This window comes from Harmonia axyridis, chromosome 4, assembly GCF_914767665.1.
Source record: "Harmonia axyridis chromosome 4, icHarAxyr1.1, whole genome shotgun sequence".
Lineage (NCBI taxonomy): Eukaryota > Metazoa > Arthropoda > Insecta > Coleoptera > Coccinellidae > Harmonia > Harmonia axyridis.
The window spans coordinates 44,359,179-44,373,792 of record NC_059504.1 but is presented as its reverse complement, the minus strand read 5'-3'; the positions used below and the strand labels follow the sequence as shown (position 1 = coordinate 44,373,792).

General features: G+C 34.8%; 1 protein-coding gene across 10 annotated transcripts in view; it reads left to right on the top strand.

Moving 5' to 3' along the window:
- LOC123678563 (pleckstrin homology domain-containing family G member 5) overlaps positions 1 to 14,614 on the top strand; it is a 363,969-nt gene that overhangs the window by 106,185 nt on the left and 243,170 nt on the right. For 3 of the 10 annotated variants that reach the window (XM_045615655.1, XM_045615659.1, XM_045615661.1), the window contains exon 1: positions 7,141 to 7,425. The exons of 1 other annotated variant lie outside the window; for it this stretch is intronic. The gene's annotated coding sequence lies outside the window, so the exon portion shown is untranslated. Of the gene's footprint in view, positions 1 to 7,140; positions 7,553 to 14,614 lie in introns of those variants that run through there. 6 more of the 10 variants (XM_045615662.1, XM_045615657.1, XM_045615658.1 and 3 more) reach the window with 3 other exon arrangements.

The following is a 14,614-nucleotide window of genomic DNA, read 5'->3' as shown; positions in this document are numbered from 1 at the left end:
GAGGACTGAGAATTAAATAGACCTGGTTATTCTTGCCTTTTTCATTAAGTTTCCTTCGGCACTCCAATACCATCTTAGAATCGATGATATGATGTGAGTTCAATGCTTTGATTGAATTACTCGCTGTATCACATTTTTGATACTTTCTTACTTGGTTCATTTCCAAACATGTTTCGATTGCAAGTGTCTGAAAGACACTTGGACAGCGGCCTAACGATTGTGTTGGTTTTGAAACCATCTGTGAACCGAATTGAAGCTTTTTATGGAGATGTTTCATGATTTTGTTATTTAATATGCACTATAAAATAGAAACCATATAAAGTTCTGGTGTGGTAAATCAATATTGAAAATTTAAGAACATGATATTGAATTTTATTCATATCCAAAACGACTTTTCGATATGTAAAGACTAGAATAATAAAATTCAGCCGATCTGAGTAATGTATCAGGTTGAAAAACTTGTTATGTGGGTGCTCTTGATTACGCTCTATTTTTGGACCGATTATTCTTCTATTTTCGGACTGTTCACCTTTACCCGGCCCATTCGCATTTTATAGAGGTGGCCAACTTCGGCTCGAACGTTAAATTACCCTCGATTTTTACCGGAATGTTATTCCGAAAGGAGCCCGAAACTTGCTCCAGAACTAGCGTCGTATATCTTGCCCGGAATTCGGAAAACACAAGGGTGGGGGGTAATAAGTTTCCTTCCTTTCGGTGGGTCGGCCAATTGGTGAACTACGGGATTTTCAACACATAAATTCTGCTTATTTTTGTCGATGCGCATAACATATTCATCAGACGGAATGCTGAAATATGGTTTCATTGACTATCTCAGTGAAGGGTGTCCCAAATTCGATGCTCACTGCAAGCATCATCACGAGAACTATAAAATTTAAAGAAAAAATATTCAAGGCTTCCCAATCCCTTTTTTCGAAATAATATGAAATCAGAAATCAGATCGTAGATATCTTGCTTTGTTCTCGAGTTACAGGGCTTTTCTGAAAAATATGTGCTTCAAATATTTCGCAATATCTTTCGTTTTGTTCGGAATATTCGAAGGATTTCAATGTTTCTTTCAGTAACTTTTATGGTCAATATGGTACTCGTAACAGATCACAGAAATTGATCAACATTTTGGAGGTATAGAGTTGGTGATTTTCAAATGTGGTACACTATATATGATCCGATCACAATCATACAATAGAAACAAAACGAAATAAATGTAAAAATAAATTAGAAGTAAAGTGCCCCATTTCAAGAATGTCAAAAAACTCATTGACATTTATGTAAAACCGGTAACGGGATGCTTTTCGACAAATCTGCGGCTAAAAACTGCTTTGAAAAATATCTGGTGTCCCATTTAAAGAATGCCAAAGAATTACTGAAACAAACGTTTTGCAATTTTTCGAATATCTCTCACAGGAATCAAGGTATATCGAAATATTTGAAACAGTAATTTTTCAGAAACTCGAGAACGAGTCAAGATATCTATGTTCTGCTTTCTGATATCTTATTATTTCGAAAAAATAGATGGGGTGTCGTTAAAGATTTTATATCCAAGTCTCTTATATCCTAGTTCTCGAGATGCTTTCAGGGAGTATCGAATTTGGGACACCCAGTACAGATCAGACGAGAAAAGCAGCCTCAGTTTCACCATCCTTAGGCTCTTCTGATTTAGGTGAAGCAGCTTTGGCTGAAGTAATTTGCTATACAGTGTGTCAATTTGAGAAAGTACTACCTTTAATATCTAGGTCCGCATGAAGATTCTGAAAGTGTACAAAAAGAGGTAAACTTTGGTTGGTTCCTACAAACTAAAGGATGAAATGTCCCCCTGGACATTTGGTTGGTTCCAATCAACCCTGTGAGCGTGGTGGCAGCACCCCTAAAATCATAAATGGATAGGGTAGGTTATTCGATTGCTTTTTCAAGAATTCTATACACTTGACCTTTTCTTTCATTAATTTCGAAAAATAATGATTGTGCAGCAATGGCTCACAGATCATTTCTGAGAGGAATGGATTGATATAAGAGGGCCGATTGAATGACCATCATGTTCCCCAGACTTGACACATTTAGTTTCATCTGGTGAAATTCAAAGTAGGTTGTTTATAAAATATATCCGTGAGATGTAGAGTTTAAAGTAAGAATAGGCATAGAATGCAGAGAAATTCAAGTAGGAGTTTTTCAAAACGTAAGGTACGAATTTGAAAATAGTTTTAGTTTTGCCTACAAAATAATGGACACCATTCTGAAAATCTGTCATAGTAAACAAATTTTATTAATGCTCATTTTCACGTTGATAGTACAATCACGATATTGTGATAGTGATAGTAACTATCGTAGCAAATGTCACCAGGTAATCTACACAATAGTTACTATCACTATCACACTATCGTGATAGTACTATCGCGACAGTTACTACCATCGTGAGAATGAGTCTTTATTCACTTGTATCATTAGAACTCTTGCTATCGTAACTATTCTATTCTTTTTTCAGTACTAGTAGTACTAACAAGAAAAGTCAAGTGAATGGCTATTTTCTTGTTTGTTAGGTTAATTGTTAGTGGGTTGTGTATGTGTGCTAGGAGATTATAAATACTTCTGGATAAAAAATGACACCTGCTATCTTGTTTGCAAAAGACAAAGCCCTCAATGAACTAACCAATACAAAAAAATACAAAACAACACTCAAACAGTAAACAAGTAGGTATTGAAACAAAAATACAAATTTGAAAAAAAAAACAGAAAACAAGAAAATTGAATTAAATTAGCTACAAAATTTTATGATTTACCGAACGGAAATAAGACTCTAGTTATTCAAATACCCTGTATAATTTTCTTCTGTGTATTTAATCCATTTTCTAAGAGAACTAACTAATAGAATGTCCAGTGGATCTGATATGATACCAGCTTCGCTAACGCTAGGAAAACACTACAAATTTCTTCTTGAATCGAAGAATCTGCTCTAAGAAGCGATACTTCGAAGTGTAGTAAAAATTTCTGTTTCTCACAAGAGTGTTTCTTGATAGATATATTAGCTTCCGGAAGAATTGAAAGTATTTATACTTCCCAATGCAGTACATTCTTAGCTTCAAACTATTTACTCTTTAGCAAAAATGCCAATAGTTCTATCATCAGTTAGAACTTAGTACTTCATGTTCATTCGTACAACTCAATGAAACTGCATATTGCATGCCTGCCGAACCAGGAGAATTGGCAACACTGTCATTCGGAATTTTCAAAACATGGGGTCCAAGCGATAAGTCTCCTTCTTTACGATCGGTCGACAAATTGTCGAACTACGGGATTTTCAACGTACATACCTACATAATTTCTGCTTATTTCTGACGGGCGAAAAAACAGATCTATCAGACGGGACGAGATGCACGAATAACGGCGTACAATTCTATTTTCGGGCTACGTCCGACGCCCTGCGTCGCAGATATATATCACGGGATATTTTTACCAAATGCGAATCGGCCGGAATGAAGATTTGACGGAGTCCTCTCTAATGAGACATTAAACGGGTTAACTTGAAAAAACGCGATTTGAAATAGAAACATGATGCGCGCTCGCTGACACATGTGCGCGAATTGGCCTATTTTACAGCGGCGTGACAATTTGGGGTTTGGGTGGAAACTAGGAATTCACAGCTTGGCTTGATTTTCAAAATCAAATTCTTGAGCTCGACTTGATTTTAAGTCAAGCTCAAGTCAAGTATTGGTTTTTCAATCTCAAGTCAATCAAGTACTTGAATCATATCTAGCTACTTGATTTTCAGCAGTTTTATTGTGTTGTGCCACATCAATAAAAAAATTCTTAAATGAGAAGAAACCTTGCAAAAAGCACATTTATTTATTAAACTTATTCTATAAAAGAACCGAAAGTATCAACTTTTTTGAAATAGAAACATAAATTAAATCCTTATAAATCATATATGTATAGCCATTTTTCCAATCCATTCTTCTAGGAATTCTGATTTCTTGGAAAAAGGAGAAAATGCCACCCTCCAATATATGCCGCCCCTCTAGAGCGGGCCCTGCAGGTTCAAGTTCTTCTGCTTAGTTTCGATTTAATGAAACGTTTGAAAATTTTGTTTTTTTTTAAGATGATTGAGTTAAACAATTGGATGAACCATTATTTTAAATTAAAATGACCCCACGTCCAACCCTACTTAATTTAATGCAAAAAATCATGTGTGAAATTAAAGGATCTCATGAACCGTGGAGATTTTACCTAAGTATGCCATATTGCTGAAATTTTCATCAAATAAACTATCTAATGATGCAATAATATACTGGGCGTGCCATTTTAAATGAGAAAGTAGTAGTCAGTTTTAAGTATATCTGCAAATCTGAAAATATTTTAGAGCAAATGATCATTGTCTCAAACCTCAATATGCAAATTAGTTTTCCATAAGTCTTATAGATCATCGCGGTGAATCGCCCTGTATATGTCTACAGAACAAGAAATATCGTCAAAATACAGGAAAAATTGAATGGATTAGAATTACCATGAAACACGCTGCAGATCGATAACAGTTGGAAATATAAAAAATCTGTATTCGGAAAAAAGAATCAAAATGAACTCACCTTTTTCGAAGGGTATAATAACAAAAGGTATATTCAAAAATTGTCAGCGCCGACGCGTATCTCAAGTCAGCATTGACTTCTACAAAACGCCGTTAACAAAATGAAAAATATTCGGTTGTTCTCGAGAAAATTGGGGTTATCAAGATAACTGTTCAGAAAAGAGGAGGCAACATCAGAGAGTTCCTAAACATTATGCAAGGGCGTAGATCTTTTTTTTCTTGGGGGGAGGGGGTAATCGAAAATCAAAAAAAAATTTTTGACGGCAATGTTTACTAATATCTGTAATGTGAGAAAAATAAGTTTGAACCAAATTACTCCAAATATTTTTTTATTACCATTTCGGTTGCCCTTACCTTATACTACTCTTACTAAACTAACCGTAACTAAATTAGAGTTACGGAGGAAAATGAGAGATTCCTTGGATGATTTTAAGAATAAAAATCCCATGAATATGAGCCCGCAAACGCTTTGTTTTCGAGATACTGGGTGTTTATAGTGTGTCGCACTTTTCAGTTATGCTTATATCAGTTTATCAAATCTTTATTAATCTTCGCTACAGAGTGAGTAAAAATGTACAAAAACTTATTCATTCATTACAGCTTATGAGCTGGATCTTGATAATTTGGATTTTCCTGAGGATTACTAGAGAGCGGTACACCAAAAAATAGTTCTGGACAATAGAAGCAGGCACCCTTCCAGAAAAAGTAACACCCTGTAGATTTGCATTCAAAATTAGCATATCACATGATGAAAACTTTAAATCACAGATGGCAAATAAGGGGCCGACAAAGCGAATAGATAAGGGAAAATAATAAACCTCGGACATAGACGTGCTCGTAGTGCAATAAAAGTACTCATCTTGAAAGCGATGATAAACTCATAAACCGTAAAAGGGTCCCATTTTGTACTGCTGTGTGGATTTCAAAGGAAAGTAAAATGATTATTGGTTCATTTTATGTAAACATTTTCGTTCTTCGTCATTGCGAGAATTCTGCAACGTTATATTTTAGAAATCTTGGGGGGGTAATTACCCAGTACCCAGTACACCCCTCATATCTACGTCCTTTACATTATGGGCTGTCAACAGTTCACTCCACATGGTGTTCTAAAAAAAGCTCACTTTTTATTTTTTATGTTCTCCCTTGTATATAACAAAAATCGATGTAACTGAGGAAGGTACAACTATTCAATCAAGCTAGAGGGTGTTTTTTTTAGAGCTATAGAACTTTAAATTGCAATAAAACAACGATGGATTATTCCATTGACATGAATTTTATTTATCCGCAGGATAATATTGTGGCATTACATTTTAAATATGATTTCTGGCATATGACCGCCACGGTTGGCTCGGATGGAGTCCAATCTGGACGTCCAATTTTCGATGACTTTTTCCAACATTTTTGGCCGTATATCGGCAATAACACGGCGAATGTTGTCTTCCAAATGGTCAAGGGTTTGTGGCTTATCTGCATAGACCAATGACTTTACATAACCCCTCAGAAAGTAGTCTATCGGTGTTAAACCACAAGATCTTGGAGGCCAATTCACAGGTCCAAAACGTGAAATTAGGCGGTCACCAAACGTGTCTTTCAATAAATCGATTGTGGCAGCTGTGTGACATGTTGCGCCGTCTTGTCGGAACCACAACTCCTGGACATCATGGTTGTTCAATTCAGGAATGAAAAAGTTAGTAATCATGGCTCTATACCGATCACCATTGACTGTAACGTTCTGGCCATCATCGTTTTTGAAGAAGTAAGGACCAATGATTCCACCAGCCCATAAAGCGCACCAAACAGTCAGTTTTTCTGGATGTAACGGTGTTTCGACATACACTTGAGGATTAGCTTCACTCCAAATGCGGCAGTTTTGTTTGTTGACGTAGCCATTCAACCAGAAGTGCGCTTCATCGCTAAACAAAATAAAATGGACGTAGTGCGCGATACGTATTCCGCACAGAACCATTATTTTCGAAATAAAATTGCACTATTTGCAAGCGTTGTTCAGGCGTGTGCCTATTCATGATGAATTGCCAAACCAAATTGAGAATAAATCACTTGACAGCTGTTAAATCGGTCGCCATCTTGAACAGTAATGCCAACTTAAAGTTATTTACCTCGAAAAAAAAACACCCTACACAATTAAATAAAAAAAAATAAATACTAAAATCGGCCGAAGGGTTCGAAAGAAAATAAACTACGAAGTTCGTTGAGATTTTGTCTGTTCTCCTAATTTTCCTGTGTGCATATTTCAAAGTAAGTAAGACTCACTTATGATTAATTATTTTTAAGGTGAAAATTGAAAGATTATTGATATTTGGACAAAATAATTGCTCCCTGTCGTACCGCTCTACGTTGTAGACCCATAGTAATGAAGGAAGTGATCACCAGATGATTTAGGGAAGTGAACGGCGGATCTAAATCAGCTCCAACGAATCGGTATCGTATCGACCTGCAAGACACTGATATAATTAATCGATCTCCCACCTTGCCACATGCCGACGTGTGTCGTCGTACGACTTCTTATCTGTCACATGGCGAATTAATGTGTAAATCCGCGGAGAGTCCAAGCCGAGAGAGACTAACATTTATACTTTTTCCACTTCAGTAGCGCGCGAGACCGGGCAAAAGACGTGCACCAGGTCCATCGTTCGGTTTCAGTTTTGGGCCTCGGGTTTTCGGCAACCCTACGCAGGTGACCCGTTTTCGAAAACAAAAACGGCGTCGCCGATCGTGGTGCGTTCCGAAACAAAACAAAAAAACTAAGAGTGGTGAGTGGTGAGAAAATTCCCGTCAGGGTGGTGTGAAAGAGTGTTGTGATCTTCTGGTAGCAGGTTGATATCCCCCGGGTTTGCCCCTGGGCAAGGTGACTAGACTGTCATTCGATTGTGGAACACGGGAACTGTTTAGGAATTTCGGTTATCGCTTAATTTCGAATTTATCACAGGTGTTACGATGGAAGTATGTTTGGTTATCGTGTTGTTAGGATGACGTTTGTTTACTTGTATAACATGGGGATTACTGCGAATTGTTTTATTTTGTTTTTACGTTGGAAGATTCCTGGAAATCGGACTAGCTTGATCCCAACTTTTGTCTTGTGTATTACTCATAACTGTGATTTCCTAACTAAACCCATAAAAAACAAACAAGGAACTTAAGGAACTAGGTATTTCACTTGTGGTTTTGGTAGTTGATAATGAAATGAGAATCCCACACAGTTTCATCACTTCTATTTGATCTCAGCTTAGTCACTTTTCGTTTCTTCAAAAAAAAATTATACATTCTTGACTATTTCAATTTGAGAATTCATATCAATAAATGAAAACATTATAAAATAAAAAAACGATAAATGATAATTGGTTTGAATCATTATTTTAGGAACTTTGATGATTCTATGATAATGAAAAAATGAAAAACTATATATTTTTTGTGAAATAAATTCAATGCTTTTTTTTTTAACTACCATACGAAGGTCTCTGATGGCTGAATTCATCAAAACAATTAATTTTCCATGGAATTCGTGCATACTTTTGGTTCAGGATATCAATTGAAATTAAATTTGCGATTCAAAACATTAAATTGTCGTTAAACCATATGAAGTGCTGTAATTTCTCTCAAAATTGAGAAAAAGTAATGAATGAAAAGAAGAAATTTTTCGACAAGATGAAGCAACATCTTAGATTTCGTAAAAATTATCGTCTTTCAACGAATCAGTCCACAGGCTGTTCTGAATAAAACCTTACTTTTCATTTTGTTTATTCATTTCTATGTATAACAAAAAAAGGAGTAAATGAGTACGGCATCTGAACGTTTATGTTCCGGAGTAATCAAGCTACAATTAATTAATAATTGCTAAAATCTGCGAAGGGTTTCAAGAGAATATCAATTACAAACTTCGTTGAGATTTTGTGAGTTTCCTTAATTTTTCCGGTTTGTATATTATGGTCTTCTCTATAGTATATTTCTATATCTAAAACTTCATAACTTAGAATCTCCAGCTTGAAAGATTTACATGTTATGAATCTAACTCAATTCTGACATTTCAATAAAAAAAAAACGACGAAGAAAAAATGTCTCTATGCGATTGAAGAAAACACTGCATATATTTTTCTATGGTTAATCATTTCGTCCTATATAACATGATATCTCAAATCATATTAGGAAACCATCTAAGGCTGTGGTTTCCAACTTTCCGATATTGTTACCTCTATTTATCAGAAAAAGGCAATTCAAATAAAAACACATATCTTTATTAATCACAACACGTGATTAATTCTATATACAGGGTATTTGTGAATGAGTGCGAAAAATTTCTGTTTGCTATGTAATTTCCGTTGGCACATATTTAATGTAACCAAAGTAATAGTTGTTCTTGAGCGACGCATACGGTTTCGAATATTCACATCATTAACTTGCCCTTATAATTCAATTTTTTATACCAGTTTCACTATTGGCGGCTGATTGCTTCACGACAATCCAAAAGTGCTTTATTATTGCGAATCTTCATTATTTTATTATTTATTTTCAAACTTTCGATGCGATGAGAATTATCATAAATTGTGTCAAAACTTCCGCTAGGTTTTATTTGAAACAGGGATGTTTTTGTTAGAGTTAAATCTGTATTCTGTAATCAATACTGGTCGAAATTCATTTTAAAACTAATTCAATACTGTGAACTTCGAATTTTATGTAACTTTTCTTCTATGGTAGAAATCTACAATTCTCTTGTTATTTGCACGGTTGGCATAATTTAATCCGATAACTCTAACTGAATCTTCATCAACCATTCTATTCTTAATAAGGCAATAAGAAGACAATTCAAATCATGGATTAGTCCCTTCCATTAGTACAATAGTGTTGTTCATCTACATCAGACTCGATATCAGATGTTGTTAATCCTGTGGCAGGTAGTCCAGCGGTCTATGGAAATTATCTGAATCAAAATTCATCACTAGGGTTCTGAATTAAATTCATAATCTATATGCATCGAATTCTTTAATCTAGTCGATTATATAACTGGCGATAAATAGTTGCAAGTAGATTAAAATCAGGCCAACTACATAATATTGCTGATGAAAATTCAGTTCAATCATGAAAAATTCGAGAGAAACGACTCTAGGTACACTCATAATAATAATAATAATAATAATGTATATTTATCCTTCAAACCACATATTTACAATTTAATACATTTCGCATAGGATATGTCACCAGAAAAAAAATATATAAAAATATCAAATAAGAAAAACAATTAAAAAGAATTCCCAAAATATTCTTCTAGAGTATAAGAGCTCGTCTTCAACAAAAATTCCTCAACTGATTTATTGAACAAACGATTATTCTTTACCTGCTTGCTTTCAACAGGTAGTGCATTATAAATGTAATCTACCCTAAACAAATTTCTCAGAGTTATACCTTGAGAAAACGTATTGGCATACAGTGCGGTCTCCCATCCAGATGCTGGTATTCCCCAAAGTTGCTTGGAAAACAATTATTATTTTTCTGGCATTAATAGGACGGAATAAACGCGCAAATCAGCTTTTTTCTCCTTTTTCCTTCAATTTACCCCCAACATGGAAATCAAATCGAACGAATCGAAATTGTAATGAAATGAATAGGTTGGGCTTGCCCAGCCTTTATGCACCTTGCAACGATTGAAACAAAGGAACGGCTTTGTCATGGTTTGGAGGTAATTGACTTGATAATTGAAGAACAGGAGTTTCTGCTTCTTTGTCGTTACCTGACATGTCTAGAAATCGAATTCGATTTGATACGAAAGTTCTGGTTTTTAAAAAACAATCGGTAGGTAAGGGCTTATCAAGGTGCTTGTATTCAATTATTCGAACTTTTATCTCGAAAATGATCACTCTGTATATCAAATTCAATACATTGCCACACCTTTATTGACCCAAAAACAAGTAATTCGATTCGGGCACAAATAATAAAGTTCTTTCATGCCTTAAAACCTTGAAATCAGATATTTCCTTCAGTTTGGCAACTTCCAGGACTGAACATTTCTATTTCCAATTATCTCGACACAACAATAGGTAGTTGTCTTGAAATGATCTGTGCTATCGTGGATGACTCACTCAAGTTGTCTCAAATGCACCAATACCGCAAAAACGAATGAATGACAAAACGGTACTATTTATACATTTAACACATCGGATAATTTTTCATGATTAATATCTGAGGTGTTTTCTCGTCATTAAGTCAAGGTCGACAAATCGGGAAAGTCGAGAACGTACAAAGACATTCGTTTTTCAAACTATGTTAAATGGCAAATCAAACAAGAGTAATGCATAATACTCCATAGGATATTTCTTATGGCAGCTCTGCTACCGATTATTATTACCACTTTTTATTGGTAATTATGTTGAAGGTACCTACTGCCTACTATTGAGATTGTTTCAATGAATCACAAAATAAGTATTATTCATCCAAATTCAGTCTGTCTTCCCTAAGGTTGGCAAAGTAGAGCATCTTTCTGATAATTTTAACAAGAATCCACTTATTTTTCGTATGCTTGATGTTTTCGACTCTTACACTCCTCGGCTTCAGAGCAGTGGCGACGCTAGAAGGGCCAGAGGGGCCCAGCCCCCCCCCTAAAATTCTGCTGGCTCCCCTTCAAATTTAACATACTAAGGCTAAAATAATTACAAGATTAGCAGAACTATAATTTCGCTTAACTTTGATCCCCCCTTGGCCACGCTGGCGCCGCCACTGCTTCAGTGCCTCTGATAAGCTTGTGCACAACCAGAATTGATTGTGTTGTATGAAGGCTCTGTAACTATGTTCAATCACCACAGTCCACAATACGTTAATTGTTTACCCAACAACGAAATGCTTGAGGGTCCTCTATGAATAGAACATTTATTTTCTCTAATTAATAAATACGTTCATACTGCCATACCTTTTGGAACAAAATCGAGTAGGAATATCTCAGTTTCACACCGATATTTCTTATTATTAAGTGTTGGAAATCGGAACTCTCCTGTCACGGATTTATCTATTAACTGTCAAATTTGTGAAATACAAAACAGTTCTGACAATCAAGATTTTTTTATGTAAAAATCACTTAACTATAACAAGACACTTCGTGGCTTGTTTTGTAAATTTTCACCTCGTAGAAGAATATTGATGGCTTCTTCATTAGTATTATAAATAACTGAGAATCGGCTTTAGTAATCGTCACGAACTGCAATTTCTCATTATCAACTGAAAACGAAATGATCGGGAGTTGAAATTTGAGTTTTGGAAAGATCGGCCGGTAATGAGGTCGTCTTTCAGTTTTGGCCAAAAATAACTATCGAGTTTCAAAAACCAAAATTGAAGATTGTTGATGCGATATTTTCGTCTACTGGTCTACCGAAAACAAATTAACTGTCTGATGACGATGAAACTCCGCGTGAGTATAAAGAACAGTTCTATCAATTTTAAGGCTAAAACAATTTTGTGAATCCCTTCAAGCAAGATTTTTTCGGCAAATTGCATATATTTTATTAATTGAGTCATATTCTTCTTCACTGGAGTTTTATAATGGTTTCGGATGAAAATGTGGCTTCTATGAAATATATAGTTTTGAAATGGGTTCAATACAAAAATAGGAACAATGCGATTGTTTCATCGTTTCCTCTTTTCTCACAGAATATTTCGGCTCACCTGAAAAAATTGAATATTATGCCATGGGATTTGAACAAAGAAAATAGACCATTAAGTAAAATGATTGCTATATTCATAAACTATTCATATTTGCTAGAAATTCCGTATAATATAACCTCATAATTAAGACCTTTTCAGAGGAGGCAAACATAGCTCCAATGATATTTAAAAAAATATCTTGGAATAGATTAGTTATTTATTCATTCAACTGATCTAAATTTCGAATATATTCTTCGGGCAAAATGAAAAATTCTCGGAAAATTTATATCTCTGGGTAGAAGAGTTATTCATATTAAAAGTACAGAAGGCATTAATAATAATATTAATAATAATAAAGTTTTATTGATCCATCATTTACAAATTAAATTATATTGGATATTGATATTATTCCACAAGTTCAAAACTGAACGAGTCTTAGAATGAATCTTTGGGGCAAGGATTATACAATTTTTTGTCTAATTCACTGAATTTCCATTGGAATTAATGATATATTTCCATAAATATCATTAAAAAAATGTTGGTTGGCACAACTTTTTTCTGTATATATAGGTCCAGCGAAAACTTAACACCAAGATTCGCCAGTTTCAGATTCCAGGGGAACAACTTTTCCGTGCTTCGCATCCCCTTAACTACAACCCCCAAACGGGGATGAGTACAACCTCTTGATTTTGCATGGTGATGAGGGGTACTGTGATACCTCATTTTGAAGATTTTATCGAGTAGTATCTGATCCTGGAATTTTGCTTCAAAATTTTCATCGATAATGAAATGATAGATAAAAATAGTGAAAATGTTCTTACTACTAAACAATGGTGAGGAATATCAGTCACAAGGAACAGTTGTATACAATTTATTCAATGGCAACGTTTCTGAGCATTTAGCTCCTTCAGGTTAGGTTAGGTTAGGAGAAGGAGCTAAATGCTCAGAAACGTTGCCATTGAATAAATTGTATACGACTTTTCCTTGTGACTGATATTCCTCACCATTGAATTAAATCTTCGGAACGATAATTTTATCTGAAATTACTACTAAACACCTTCAAAATGTGTCGGATACGAATAATAATCTAGAGATAAATTCCACATTTCCTCTTTCACTTTTTTCGCTGTTATTTCATTATCGATGGATATTTTGAAGCAAAATTTTAAGTTCAGATAGTACTCAATACTATCTTCAAAATTAGTTATCGCAACACTTCTGATCCCTATTCAAAATCAAGGGATTGTGCTCAACCCCGTTTTGGAGTGGGATGAAAAAAGCGGAAAAGTTGTTGTCCTTTTCACTTCGGGAAATCGAGGTGTTAGGTTTTCGCGATAGAAAGTTGCGAGTACCAACATTATAATAATGGAATAAAACCATCCAAGCTGTGTTGAACTGAGAAATTCCCCCACAATTTTGTTCTACAAGTTAAAGTAGAATGAACGGATTTGCAACATAATGAGCGGAATATTATCAGTGTGAGATTAGAACATGCAAGCAATCTATAATACATTATCGCACTTATCACGGAAAATAGACGTGAAAAACTAGCATCATTTCGCGCCATATGCCTCGATGCTACTTCGACATATCAAATACAATTTATAAACGATTGAAGTCGACTTTCCATTTAATGAATTACTGGAGCTGTCGCGAATTAAGTGCAAAATTCCCACATTAACGAATGTAAATCGTAAGAATGAACCATCAGAGACATGTAGTATGATAATTTATCCGATAATTACTATACTTTCCGAAGAAAATGTTCAGTGAAAGCATTTCCTGTCTGACGGATGAATTTTGCTGTGATGCGTTATTTGCATTGAAGGCTCATCACGGCTTAATGTTATGTGAGAAAATCGAGAACAATCAGAGTGTGTCCCTATTTTTGATGGATGGTGCGCCTTTGCATCTTTAGTTTCTTCTTTTGTTTCAAATTTGTAACTGAATGGGATCAATTTAAGTTTCACTAGTTTCACATATGTGTACCTGTGGAAATATAATCCTTTGTCGATAATTTTTAAATGATTTATTAATTTTCATCTATCTACTGAACAAGTACATACCGATTTTAGAAATTGTAATGGTCTTAATGAAATCACATGGATGTCGTTTTTGTCAATTCGTCAACTAAAATTTTTGTATTCTGTGGTGCCGACATTTTGGTGTCACAGCAAAATAAAATTTCGCTGCCCTGCGTTGCATAATTAATCTGAATTTTATTTGAAGGAACCTCTGTTAATCATCTTAGGCATCTTTTAATTTCATATGAAAACGTATTTTCAACTTGAAATCATCTTGTCAAATTTCGTTGATTACATCAACTTGTATTTTTTAAATATATAGTGTTCTAAGGAAAAAAGACGACGTAGTTCTTAACTA